The sequence below is a fragment of the Salvelinus sp. IW2-2015 genome, linkage group LG20, assembly GCF_002910315.2.
Source record: "Salvelinus sp. IW2-2015 linkage group LG20, ASM291031v2, whole genome shotgun sequence".
In the NCBI taxonomy this organism is placed as follows: Eukaryota; Metazoa; Chordata; class Actinopteri; order Salmoniformes; family Salmonidae; genus Salvelinus; species Salvelinus sp. IW2-2015.
The window spans coordinates 46,550,725-46,563,959 of NC_036860.1; positions in this window are offsets into that span (position 1 = coordinate 46,550,725).

The following is a 13,235-nucleotide window of genomic DNA, read 5'->3' on the forward strand; positions in this document are numbered from 1 at the left end:
AAATTAATGTAGGAGAATATAACACATTAGATCTGGTAAAAGATAATACAAAAAAACAAAAACGTTTTATTTTATTTTATTTTAAATGCAAGAGAAAGGCCATAATGTATTTTTCCAGGCCAGGCACAATTTTTTGCCACTAGTTGGCAGCAGTGTATGTGCAAAGTTTTAGACTGGTCCAATGAACCATTGCATATATGTTCAAAATGTTGTATCAAGACTGCACAATTGGTTTATTAAACCTCTTAAGGATCTGCCCCTTTCTTAAAATGTTCACATAAAATGACATACCCAAATCTAACTTTCTATAGCTCAGGCCCTGAAGCAAGGATATGCATATTCTTGGTACCATTTGCTTAATACATTTCCAAGTTCATAATTGTGCACTCTCCTCAAACAATAGCACAGTAGTCTTTCACTGTAATAGCTACTGTAAATTGGACAGTGCAGTTAGATCAGTGTGCTCCGCAGGTGTGACTACCTTGTGCGCTCGGAATACATTTCATTCAACCGCTGAAACCCCCCCCCCCCCCCCACTTGCTGGTCAACAGATTTTCTGTTCAATAGGGTTTTGAGTATATTTATCTTAAGCCATCCCTTTAAATACGGTGTACCTTTTATTTAGAATTTTGTCGATATACTCACTAGAATACAGTCTATTCGGAAAATTATTCAGACCCCTACCCCTTTTCCAAATTTGGTTGTTACGGCCTTATTCTAAAATTGATTAAATCAAAAATGTTCCTCATGAATCTACACACAATACACCATAATTGCAAAGGGAAACAAGGTTTTTAGACATTTTTGCAAATGTATTAAAAATAAAAACAGAAATACCTTATTTACATAAGTATTCACACCCTTTGCTATGAGAAATGAAATTGAGCTCAGGTGCATCCTGTTTCCATTCATCATGCTTGAGATGTTTCTACAATTTGATTGGAGTCCACCTGTGGTAAATCAAATTGATTTGGAAAGGCACACACCAAACTGAGCAATCGGGGGAGAAGGGCCTTGGTCAGGGAGGTGACCAAGAACTCGATGGTCACTCTGACAGAGCAACATAAATCCTCTGTGGAGATGAGAGAGGTTTCCAGAAGGACAACCATCTCTGCAGCACTCCACCAATCAGGACTTTATGGTAGAGTAGCCAGACAGAAGCACATGACAGCACACTTGGAGTTTTCCAAAAGACACCTAAAAGGACTCTCAGGCCATAAGAAACAAGATTCTCTGGTCTGATGAAACCAATATTGAACTCTTCGGCCTGAATGCCAAGCGTCATGTCTGGAGGAAACCTGGAACCATCCCTATGGTGAAGCATGGTGGTGGCAGCATCATGCTGTGGGGATGTTTTTCAGCGGCAGGGTCTAGGAGACTAGTCAGGATCGAGGCAAAGGTGAACGGAGCAAAGTATAGAGAGATCCTTGATGAAAACCTGCTCCAGAGCGCTCAGGACCTCAGACTGGGGCGAAGGTTCACCTTCCAAAAGGACAACGACCCTAAGAACACAGCCAAGACAACGCAGGAGCGGCTTTGGGACAAGTGTCTGAATGTCCTTGAGTGGCCCAGCCAGAGCCAGAACTTGAACCCGAACGAACATCTCTGGAGAGACCTGAAAATAGCTGTGCTGTTACACTCCCCATCCAACCTGACAGAGCTTGAGAGGATCTGCAGAGAATAATGGGAGAAATTCCCCAAATCAGGTGTGCAAAGCTTGTAGTGTCATACCGAGGAAGACTCGAGGCTGTAACTGCTGCCAAAGGCGCTTCAACAAAGTACTGAGTAAAGGGTCTGAATAGTTACGTAAATGTGAAATTTCAGTTTTTATTGTTTTTATTTGCAAACATTTCTAAAAAACAGTTTTTGCTTTGTCATTATGGGTATTGTTTAATTGTTTAATACATTTTAGAATAAGGCTGTAACGTAACAAAATGTGAAAAAAGTCAAGGGGTCTGAATATTTTCCGAATGCACTGTATTTCGAGAGAAAGGGTTCAGAATATTAGGGATAAATAAAATAAATCCATCTAAATATACTGTACCAGTCAAAAGTTTGGACACATCTACTCATTCAAGGGTTTTTCTTTATTTTTTCTACTTTTTACATTGTAAAATAATAGTGAAGACATCAAAACTATGATATAACACATATGGAATGATGTTGTAACTAAAAGAAATTTAAACAAATCAAAATATATTTTATATTTGAGATTCTTCAAAGTAGCCACCCTTTTCCTTGGTGACGGTTTTGCACACTCTTGGTATTCTCTCAACCAGCTTCATGAGGAATGCTTTTTCAACAGTCTTGAAGGAGTTCCCGCATATGCTTAACACTTGTTGGGTGTCATCACAAACCATCTCAATTGGGTAGAGGTTGGGTGATTGTGGTGGCCAGGTCATCTAATGCAGCACTCCATCACTATCCTTGGTCAAATAGCGCTTACAGAGCCTGGAGGTTCGTTTTGGGTCATTGTCCTGTTGAAAAACAGATTATAGTCCCACTAAGTGCAAACCAGATGGGATGGCTTATCGCTGCAGAATGCTGTGGTAGCCATGCTGGTTAAGTGTGCCTTGAATTCTAAATAAATCACAGACAATGTCACCAGCAAAGCACCCCCATACCATCACACTTCCTCCTCTATTTATTTATTTAACCTTTATTTAACTAGGCAAGTCAGTTAAGAACAAATTCTTATTTACAATGACGGCCTACCCCGTCCAAACTCTCCCTTAACCCGGACGCCGCTGGGCCAATTGTGCGCCGCCCTATGGGACTCCCGATCACGGCCGGTTGTCATACAGCCTGGGATAAATCTAGAGGCGAAAGAAACGCACACCTATTTAAGCAAGGTGCTGGCTAGAGGAGTGGAACCCTTAAAAAAAATAAAAGCAAGCCGCACACTCTAGGAGCTCAGATGCAAAAATGTAATGTCCAACGTTTCGACAGACAAGCTGTCTTCATCAGGGTATAATGACAAACACTGCGGGGTGACTCGTTTATATAGTGTCAAAAGACACACACAGGTATCTGTAATCATGGCTGGGTGTGGCCTGATATCATTGGTTAATTCTCATGTATTAAAATAGCATACAAAAAACAGCCCGGGATCAAACCTGGGTCTGTAGTGACGCCTCTCGCACTGAGATGCAGTGCCTTAGACAACTGTGTCACTCGGGAAGCCCTCCATGCTTTAAGGTGGGAACCACATATATGGAGATCATCCGTTCACCTACTCTACATCTCACAAAGACCAAAAGACAGATTTCCAGCTATCTAATGTCCATTGCTCGTGTTTCTTGGCCCAAGCAAGTCTCTTCTTTTTAATAGTGTCCTTTAGTAGTGTTTAGTAGGCCTGATTCACACAGTCTCCTCTGAACAGTTGATGTTGAGATGTGTCTGTTACTTGAACTCTGTGAAGCATTTAATTGGGCTGCAATTTCTGAGGCTGCTAACTCTAATAAAKGTATATCCTTTGCAGCAGAGGTAACTGTGGGTCTTCCAATCCTGTGGTGGTCCTCATGAGAGCCAGTTTCATCATAGTGTTTTATGGTTTTTGTGACTCACTTGAAGAAACTTTCAAAGTTCTTGAAATTTTCTGTATTGACTGACATTCATGTCTTAAAGTAATGAAGGCCTGTCATTTCTCTTTGCTTATTTGAGCTGTTCTTGCCATAATATGGACTTGGTCTTTTACCAAATAGAGCTATCTTCTGTTTACCACCGCTACCTTGTCACAACACAACTGATTGGCTCAAATGCATTAAAAAGGAAATAAATTGCACAAATTAACTTTTTATTTTTTATTTTATTTAAATTTGACCCCCTTTTCTCCCCAATTTTTGTGGTATCCAATTGCTAGTAATTACTATCTTGTCTCATCGCTACAACTCCCGTACGGGCTCGGGAGAGACAAAGGTCGAAAGCCATGCGTCCTCRGAAACACAACCCAACCAAGCCGCACTGCTTCTTAACACWSCGCGCCTCCAACCCGGAAGCCAGCCGCACCAATGTGTCYGAGGAAACACCGTGRACCCGGCTCCCTTGGTTAGCGCGCACTGCGCCCGGCCCGCCACAGGAGTCGCTGGAGCGCGATGAGACAAGGATATCCCTACCGGCCAAACCCTCCCTAACCCGGACGACGCTAGGCCAATTGTTCGTCGCCCCACGGACCTCCCGGTCGTGGGCGGCGACAGAGCCTGGGCGCGAACCCAGAGTCTCTGGTGGCGCAGCTGGCGCTGCGATGCGATGCAGTGCCCTAGACCACTGCGCCACCCGGGAGGCCCGCACAAATTCACTTTTAACAAGGCACACCTGTTAATTGAAATGCATTCCAGGTGACTATCTCATGAAGCTGGTTGAGAGAATGCCAAGAGTGTGCAAAACTGTCATCAAGGCAAACGGTGGCTACTTTGAAGAATCTCAAATATAGAATAGATTTTGATTTGTTTAACACTGTTTTGGTTACTACATGATTCCATATGTGTTATTTCACAGTTTTGATGTCTTCACTATTATTCTACAATGTAGAAAATATTTTGAAAAAGAAAAACCCTTGAATGAGTAGGTGTGTCCAAACTTTTGACTGGTACTGTATGCATATTTGTCTCCTTTTCAGCACCAATTAGTACATAAAAAATATAATTATTAGGTTTAGGAAAGTGTTCATGAATCATTAAAATGGTTAAAAAATGGTTTGTAGAGCCTTTACACATGAAAAAAAGAAAACACTATTTTGATTCATTCTGAAAATTGCCACATTCAGTTCTTCAACCCATGGTATTGTTGGAAGATTATTGCAAATATACTTATAATAGGGGGAATAGTGTACAATAATAGGCTTTACCCTCATTTATTGCTTGGGAATTGATTATGGGTGGTTATTAGGCCTACAGACTGTCGATACTGATAGTGGCTAATATTTAACATGATAGAAATAGTTAACAGAGAAAGTCTGTGTAGCCTATAATTAAGACATTCAAGAGTGCCCATCCCTGCAAGTTAAAAGGATGTACCATTTATATTCTGCCTAATGGCACAACATTTCATAAACTTTACTGTGGGAAAGTTGATCTTTTGATATCCTTCAGTTTGATTTCACATTTGTCTCCAGCTATTATAAGGTAAAATATATCTAAAACAAGTGTCATTTATATGTACAATTCCCTCATCCAAACAGAGTATTCTGTTACCTTACTCTTATCAATAGCTCTTGTCAAATTGTAAATTACAGTGCATGGAGAATGGTATTTTTTTCTATATGAAAAAATGTAGTAAATGGTTTTCCCACTTGGAACCAGTAGGTTCGTTCGACCTTATTCATGGTTTCCTCGCACATAAAGGTGCTGGAATTATTAGGGAATTAAGTAAAGGTCAGAAAACTGCATATCTATAGACAGACTTCCACCACACCTTCATTTATTGGATCTCCACCCCAAACAAATAGTGGTTGAATAGCACCCCAAAATCATGCTTAAATTCAAGGTCAGAATAAGCATGTAGAGAAAATTGCCCAAAAAAGGAATTACGTTCCATATACTGTACATGTGCTTGACTGGGGGCGGAATTCCCCCATTGATTAGCAGTGTCAAACCGCAAAAAAATAATAACTAAGAAATTTGGCAGAAAAAAATTATGGTAGAGGCCATTTTCGTCTTCTACAAAGTGCTAGTTCTGGCAGGAACCATGTAAAATTGCATGCTTACATGTGTTTGGATTATGCTATGTGCACCAACATTGCAGACTGCTGCCATAACTCAACCTGAACCTGGAAATCCCCATTAGTGGTTACACTGATCAGGTGGTGAGATTGGAGTCATGGACTACAGTTAGTGTGACACTGACATTGCATGCCAATGCTGCGTTCCTAACTGAGTGGGAAGTGGGAATTTAACACATACGACTGGGAAATCCACTTGAACGGCCCTCCAACTGGGGAAACTCATCTATCATCCTGAGCTCCCACTTATCCACATGCTGACCTCTGACGTCACCTACTAAGGAAATTACCTTGATAACAGCATTTTTGGCAGTTAAATGCAACAAAACATTATTTATAAAAAGCAAACTATTACTATGGTTTTGAAACACTATCATTTGTTTACAAGCATGATAGCGGTACTTTGAGTTTATGGTTTACACAGTTTGTTGGCTATCAGCAATCAGTGTTTCTTTACGAGTTCAAAGCATGTGAATGCAACTGGTATTTACGACTTCACAACTGGTAAATTCTCACCTTCCACTTGGTTACGAAAGTAGCATGAAACAAATCTAATGGGCTTTGATTGGTTTAGATGTCCCTCCTTGTTCCCTCCCCTGTTCTTCAGCTAGGATCGATTGCCTAACAAAGGTTCCATTGGATTGGCATTGTACCGGCTGTGTGACATGGCGAAGGGGATTCCACTTCCTGGAATGGATAAGTCTAGCTTCCTTTGCCATTACACCAAACCAAWTACTTTGAGATCTTGAATGCATGCTACCATGAGTTCATTCTCACAATTTCACACAGGCCACTGAGTCCGCCATTTGTTTCATTCATTGTTTATTTACTCTATTGTTCATATGATGTCTGAGTGCTATCTACAGGTGGTTACAGGTGCTCCTTACATAATGGCAGAGGATGAAAAGGGGGGCTTAAGGAAAGAGAGCAGCTTGTATTTAAAGTGGACAAAGAGTGGCCTGGCTATGTACAGGTATGGGCTTTAGTGTTGTTTAAGTGGTATTTAGTATGAGAGGATGTTTTGTGAGAACATTCTCACCTTCAATTTACAGACATCAATGGTGGTCTGAAATGGTGAATCTTAGAGAGCTGAAAATGTTTCATCTGAAAACAGATGATTGACAACTTTTAAAGATATGAAAATAACTGAACTATTTTTTCCTTGGACAGTTCACAATGCGTGGACAATGCTTAGCATAATGTCATTACCTACTGTGGCACACCACAACGAGAGAACACCACTCTTTGTGCATCTAACCACCAGCTAACCAGAGAAAGGCAAATCTAACCACACCGATGACTTTACTCAGGACCATAAGATGCCATTATATTTAGAGGACAAAGTGCAAAGTGGTGACAGTGCTAAAGATACCACGGCTGAAAATATCTTGGGGTGAGTTACACGTCTGTCTTTGGCCTTTTGACCCAAGCCAGCCCATAGATTCAGATGCAGCAATGTGCATGGTAGGTATATGGATGCCTGGAAATGGCCTGCTATACAGATAGAGGGGGGAATGGCACAGTTTATTGGGCTGTGACTGGCTGCTTCTTAGGAGAAATCTCTCACACATGCAAACACACGCACACATACACTCACATATTGGGAGAATGCTGTCACACAAGTGTGTTCTTCTATGTCGCGACTAATAGAGTCCAGTTAAAGTAATCAGATTAGTCAGATGGGGTCCTGCTAAACTGAGCCGCTACCTGCAAGCCTCTTAGCAGCATGTGGGACAGGCTGACTGCACTGACACTGCAAGGTCACACTTAGGGATAAAGCCTCAAAAAGCTAGCAAAGCCCTTTAACTGTAGCAACCACAGAGAGCACCCAGGAGGTGCAACGAGAGAACATGCTCTTTTGACCCGTGGTCAAACTGTAATTTGGTCTTAATACAGCCCAGTAATAGCGCTGTAAAGTCAGATCATCTAGGGCAAACACACATCCATCCACATCACATGTAAACAAGTACAATTGTAACAAATATTGCAAAGTGACGTTGAAACATCTACCTGCCAAAGAGAAGACCCTTGGAATATATCACATATAACAATGCCTTTTGATTTATTGTCATGGACAGTTGTTTGAGGTATGTAATTCCATTGTTTCAATGTCTCACATTGTTACAATAGAAACACTTAAATATTCAATTCTGGAGGCAACTCTCTAAAATCAGAATAGAGTAGAAGGCTGATGACTGGTAGTAAGTAGTACACAATCCTTGAAAGGTGCACTATACTATTGGAGCATCTGTCTTGGACTGAATTCTCTCTTCTTCTTTCCTTCTCCCTAAGCTTTAAGTCAAAGTGGCCACCGGCAGACCTGTAGGAGGGAACATGAAAGCAGCTTAGGTACACAGCAGACAGCCCCCCCCCCCCCCCCCTCCTCCTATTGATTGGGTGACTACATCAAAGATCTTAGTGAAGTAAAAGGAGCTATTCTGGCTCCAGCATTAATCTGTAGGCTATATGGAGTTACTCGACTATGAATTAAGCAGGCTAAAAATAGATGTGCGTGTGTGAATGATATACTGACATGCAATGTTGGAGTAGAACTACAGGGCAAATGTTTAACTGTTAAAGGGTCACTATGAGGGTCTGAGGACCTACATTTATGTATAAGGCATCATTGTGACACATTCGGCATCTAAAGACGCAGGTAGCTTAGCGGTTAAGAGCGTTGGGTCAGTAACCGAAAGGTTACTGGTTTCGAATTCCCAATCTGACTAGGTGAAAGATCTGTTGATGTGCCCTTGAGCAAGGCACTTAACCCTAATTGCTACTGTAAATTGCTCTGGATAAGAGTGTCTGCTAAATGACTACAATGTTTAAGAGTAGGCTGCTGAAACCAAGTGGGGCAGCCAGCTATCTCTGGTCTCGCTCCATAAATAAAGGCCTTATGAAACAAACTTAGATCTCATTGGAAAACGCCTGATTATTAATCTCAGTGACCTCTTTTCACCTGCAGATTACCTCCTGCTGCCAGACACACTACTGTGAACACACAGACACCTAACCCCTTCATACACACTATTATCATACCTTGCCACTGGGAATATCTCTCTCACGCACACAAGAACAAAGACTTCTAGTAGTGTACTTACTGAAATAACAAGTGATGGGGTAAGTAGCATACTAAAGCAATAAGGGGGTGTGGTATATGGCCAATATACCATGGCTAAGGGCTGTTATGCACGACACAACGTGGAGTATATGGCCATATATCACGAACCCCTGAGGTGCCTTATTGCTATTATAAACTTGTTACCAATGTAATTAGAGGAGTAAAAATAACTGTTTTGTCATACCCGTGGTTACTCGTGGTATACGTTCTGATATGCCACGGCTGTCACCCAATCAGCATTCAGGGCTCGAACCACCCTGTTTATAAAGTGGTTTGAACACCTTTCAGAAAAATCTGCATGGAAATGTATGAAATCCAAAAGCATTATCCAGTTATCTAGTACTGCATATAGTAAAATATATATATATTTTTTATTTCATCCTAAAAAGTAGGCCTACTAATATTTTCCAGCAATAGTAACCCTGCTCTGTGTTCTATAAAGCCTTGAATTTACTCCAGATTAAATGTAGATGGCTTTAAGTCCCTAAACAGCAAATAATCCTGTGCTAAAAATAGTGGTGAAGTCCCTATAGTTCAGACATATAGGCTATTTAAAGTGCCACTGCCAGGTGCCAGTCATGTATGATTATGTTATAACATGACAGTATATAGTGTCAGAGGCCAAAATAATTATTGTTAGAACACTAGTCTGGAATGGAAGTTCCACCATCTGTGGATGCGAGAAATGGCCACCTGATTATAAACTGTCTGTGACATGATATGATTGCTGAACCCATTTGTCACATGCAGAGGTTGCTCTCTATTTTTAGCACATAATCAAGATGGCATCGACAGAGATGGTCGCCTCGCTTCGAGTCCTTAGAAAACTATGCAGTATTTAGTTTGTTTTATGTATTATTTCTTACATTGTTACCCGAGGAAATATTAAGTCTTATTACATACAGCCGCGAAGAACTATTCGATATAAGAGCGACGTCAACTTACCAACATTACGACCAGGAATACYACTTTCCCGAAGCAGATCCTCTGTCTGGACCACCACCACCCAGGACAATGGATCTAATTCCAGAAGCCGACCCAAAACAACGACGCCGCAGAAGGGGCCTCCTGGTCAGGCTCCGTAGACGTGCACATCGCCCACCGCTCCCAAATACAAATATACTACTCGCCAATGTCCAGTCTCTTGACAACAAGGTAGATGAAATTCAAGCAAGGGTTGCCTTCCAAAGAGACATCAGAAATTGTAACATTCTCTGTTTCACGGAAACATGGCTCTCTCGGGATATGTTGTCGGAATCAGTTCAGCCACCGGGCTTCTCCATGCATCGCGCCGACAGAGATAAACTCCTCTCTGGGAAGAGGAAGGGCGAGGGTGTATGCTTCATGATTAACGACTCATGGTGTAATCATAACAACATACATGAACTCAAGTCCTTCTGCTCACCTGACCTATAATTCCTTACAATCAAATGCCGGCCATATTACCTGGTCATATTATTCTCGTCAGTTATCGTCACAGCTGTGTACATTACCCCTCAAGCAGACACCAAGACGGCCCTCAAGGAACTTCACTGGACTCTATATAAACTGGAAACCATATATCCTGAGGCTGCATTTATTATAGCTGGGGATTTTCACAAAGAAAATTTGAGAACAAGGCTACCTAAATTCTATCAGCATATTGATTACACTATGCGCAGGGGTAATACACTCAATCACTGCTACTCTAACTTCCGTGATGCATACAAAGTCCCCCCCCCCCTCCTTTCGGCAAATCCGACCACGACGCCATCTTTCTCCTACTGTCTTATAGGCAGAAACTCAAACAGGATGTACCAGTGACTAGAACCATTCAACGCTGGTCTGACCAATCGGAATCCACGCTTCAAGATTGTTTTGATCACGCGAACTGGGATATGTTCCGGTCAGCCTCAGAGAACAACATCGATCTATACGCTGACTAGGTGAGTGAGGTTATAAAGAAGCGCATTGGAGATGTTGTACCCACTGTGACTATTAAAACCTACCCTAACCAGAAACCATGGATGGATGGCGGCATTCAAGCAAAACTGAAAGTGCGAACCACCGCATTTAACCTTAGAAAGAGGACTGGGAATATGGCTGAATATAAACAGTGTAGTTATTACCTCCGTATGGCAATCAAACAGGCGAAATGCCAGTACAGGGACAAAGTGGAGTCGCAATTCAACGGCTCAGACACTCCCTGTACTCCCTGTTCACCCACGACCGCGTGGCCATGCACACATCCAACTCAAATCATCAAGTTTGCAGACGACACAACAGTAGTGGGCTTGAATGCCAACAACGACGAGACTGCCTACAGGGAGGAGGTGAGGGCACTCGTTGTTTTCCTGACACCACACGCCCTCTCACTCAACGTCTACAAAACAAAGGAAATGATCGTGGACTTCAGGAAACAGCAGGGGGAGCACCCACCCTATCCACATTGAAGGGACAGCAATGGAGAAGGCAACTGCACAGCCCTTAACCACAAGGCTCTCCAGAGGGTGGTGCTGTCTGCACAACGCATCACCTGGGGCAAACTACCTGCCCTCCATGACACCTACAGCATCTGATGTCACAGGAAGGCCAAAAAGATCATCAAGGACAACAACCACCCGAGCCACTGCCTGTTCACACCGCTACCATCCAGTATAGGGGCACAAGGCGAGACCCAAATGCAGACACAGGAGGCAGCTGGTTGAGCTCCGATATTTATTATGACAAAAGGGGTAGGCAAAAGGCAGGTCGGGTACAGGCGAAACCAGGTAACCATAAACCAGGTCAGAGTCCAAACGGTACAAGATGATAGGCAGGCTCGAGGTCAGGCAGAGTGGTCAGGCAGGCAGGCGGGCTCAGAGTCAGGACAGGCAAGGTTCAAAACCAGGAGGGCGAGAAAAGAGAGACTGGGAAAGCAGGAGCTGAGAAACAAAAACGCTGGTTGACTTGACAAACAAGACAAACTGGCAAAGAGAGACAGGAAACACAGGGATAAATACACAGGGGGAAAATAAGCGACACCTGGAGGGGGTGGAGACAAGCACAAGGACAGGTGAAACAGATCAGGGCGTGACATCCAGAAGGCGAGGTCAGTACAGGTGCATCAAAGCTGGAACGGAGAGACTGAAAAACAGCTTCAATCTCAAGGCCATCAGACTGCTAAACAGCCATCACTAACACAGACAGGCTGCTGCCTACATTGAGACCCAATCACTGGCCACTTAATAAATGGATCACTATTCACTTTAAACAATGCCACTTTAAATAATGGCACTTTAATAATGTTTACATAGCTTACATTACTCATATCATATGTATATACTGTACTTTACCATCTATTACACCTTGCCTATGCCGCTCGGCCACCGCTCAACCATATATTTATATGTACATATATTTAGATTTGTGTGTATTAGGTAGTTGTTGGGAAACTGTTAGTGCAGTAATATCTAACAAGTAATCTATTGGAACTAGAAGCACAAAAGCATTTCGCTACACTCGCATTAACATCTGCTAACCATGTGTATGTGACCAATAAAATGTGATTTGATTTGATTTGATGCGCCGAATACAACAGGTGTAGACCTGACCGTGAAATGCTTACTTACAAGCCCTTAACCGACAATGCAGTTCAAGAAATATAGTTAAGAAAATATTTACTAAATAAACAAAAGTACAAAAATTATATGAAAAAGTAACACAAGAAAATTACATAACAATAACGAGGCTATATACAGGGGGTACTGGTACCGAGTCGATGAGTGGGGGTACAGGTTAGTCTAGGTAAATTGTACATGTAGGTAGGGGTAAAGTGACTATGCATAGATAATGAACAGCGAGTAGCAGCAGTGTAAAAACAAAAGGGGGGCTGGGGATTGGGGGGGCAATGTAAATAGTCCAGGTGGCTATTTGATTAATTGTTCAGCAGTATTATGACTTGGGGGTAGAAGCTGTTAAGGAGCCTTTTGGACCTAGACTTGGCGCTTCGGTACCGCTTGCCGTGCAGTAGCAGAGAGAACAGTCTATGACTTGGGTGACTGGAGTCTTGACCATTTCTTGGACCTTCCTCTGACACCATCTAGAATATACACTACTGTTCAAAAGTTTGGGGTGACTTAGAAATGTCCTTGTTTTTTAAATAAAATCTTTTGTCCGTTAAAATAACATAAAATTGATCAGAAATACAGTGCAGACATTGTTAATGTTGTAAATGGTGTTGAACGCTGAGCTGTGGTCAATGAACAGCATTCTCACATAGGTGTTCCTTTTGTCCAGGTGGGAAAGGGCAGTGTGGAGTGCGATTGAGATTGCGTCATCTGTGGATCTGTTGGGGCGGTATGCTAATTGGAGTGGGTCTAGGGTTTCCGGCATGATGATGTTAATGTGAGCCATGATCACTGGCCAGTACGGAGA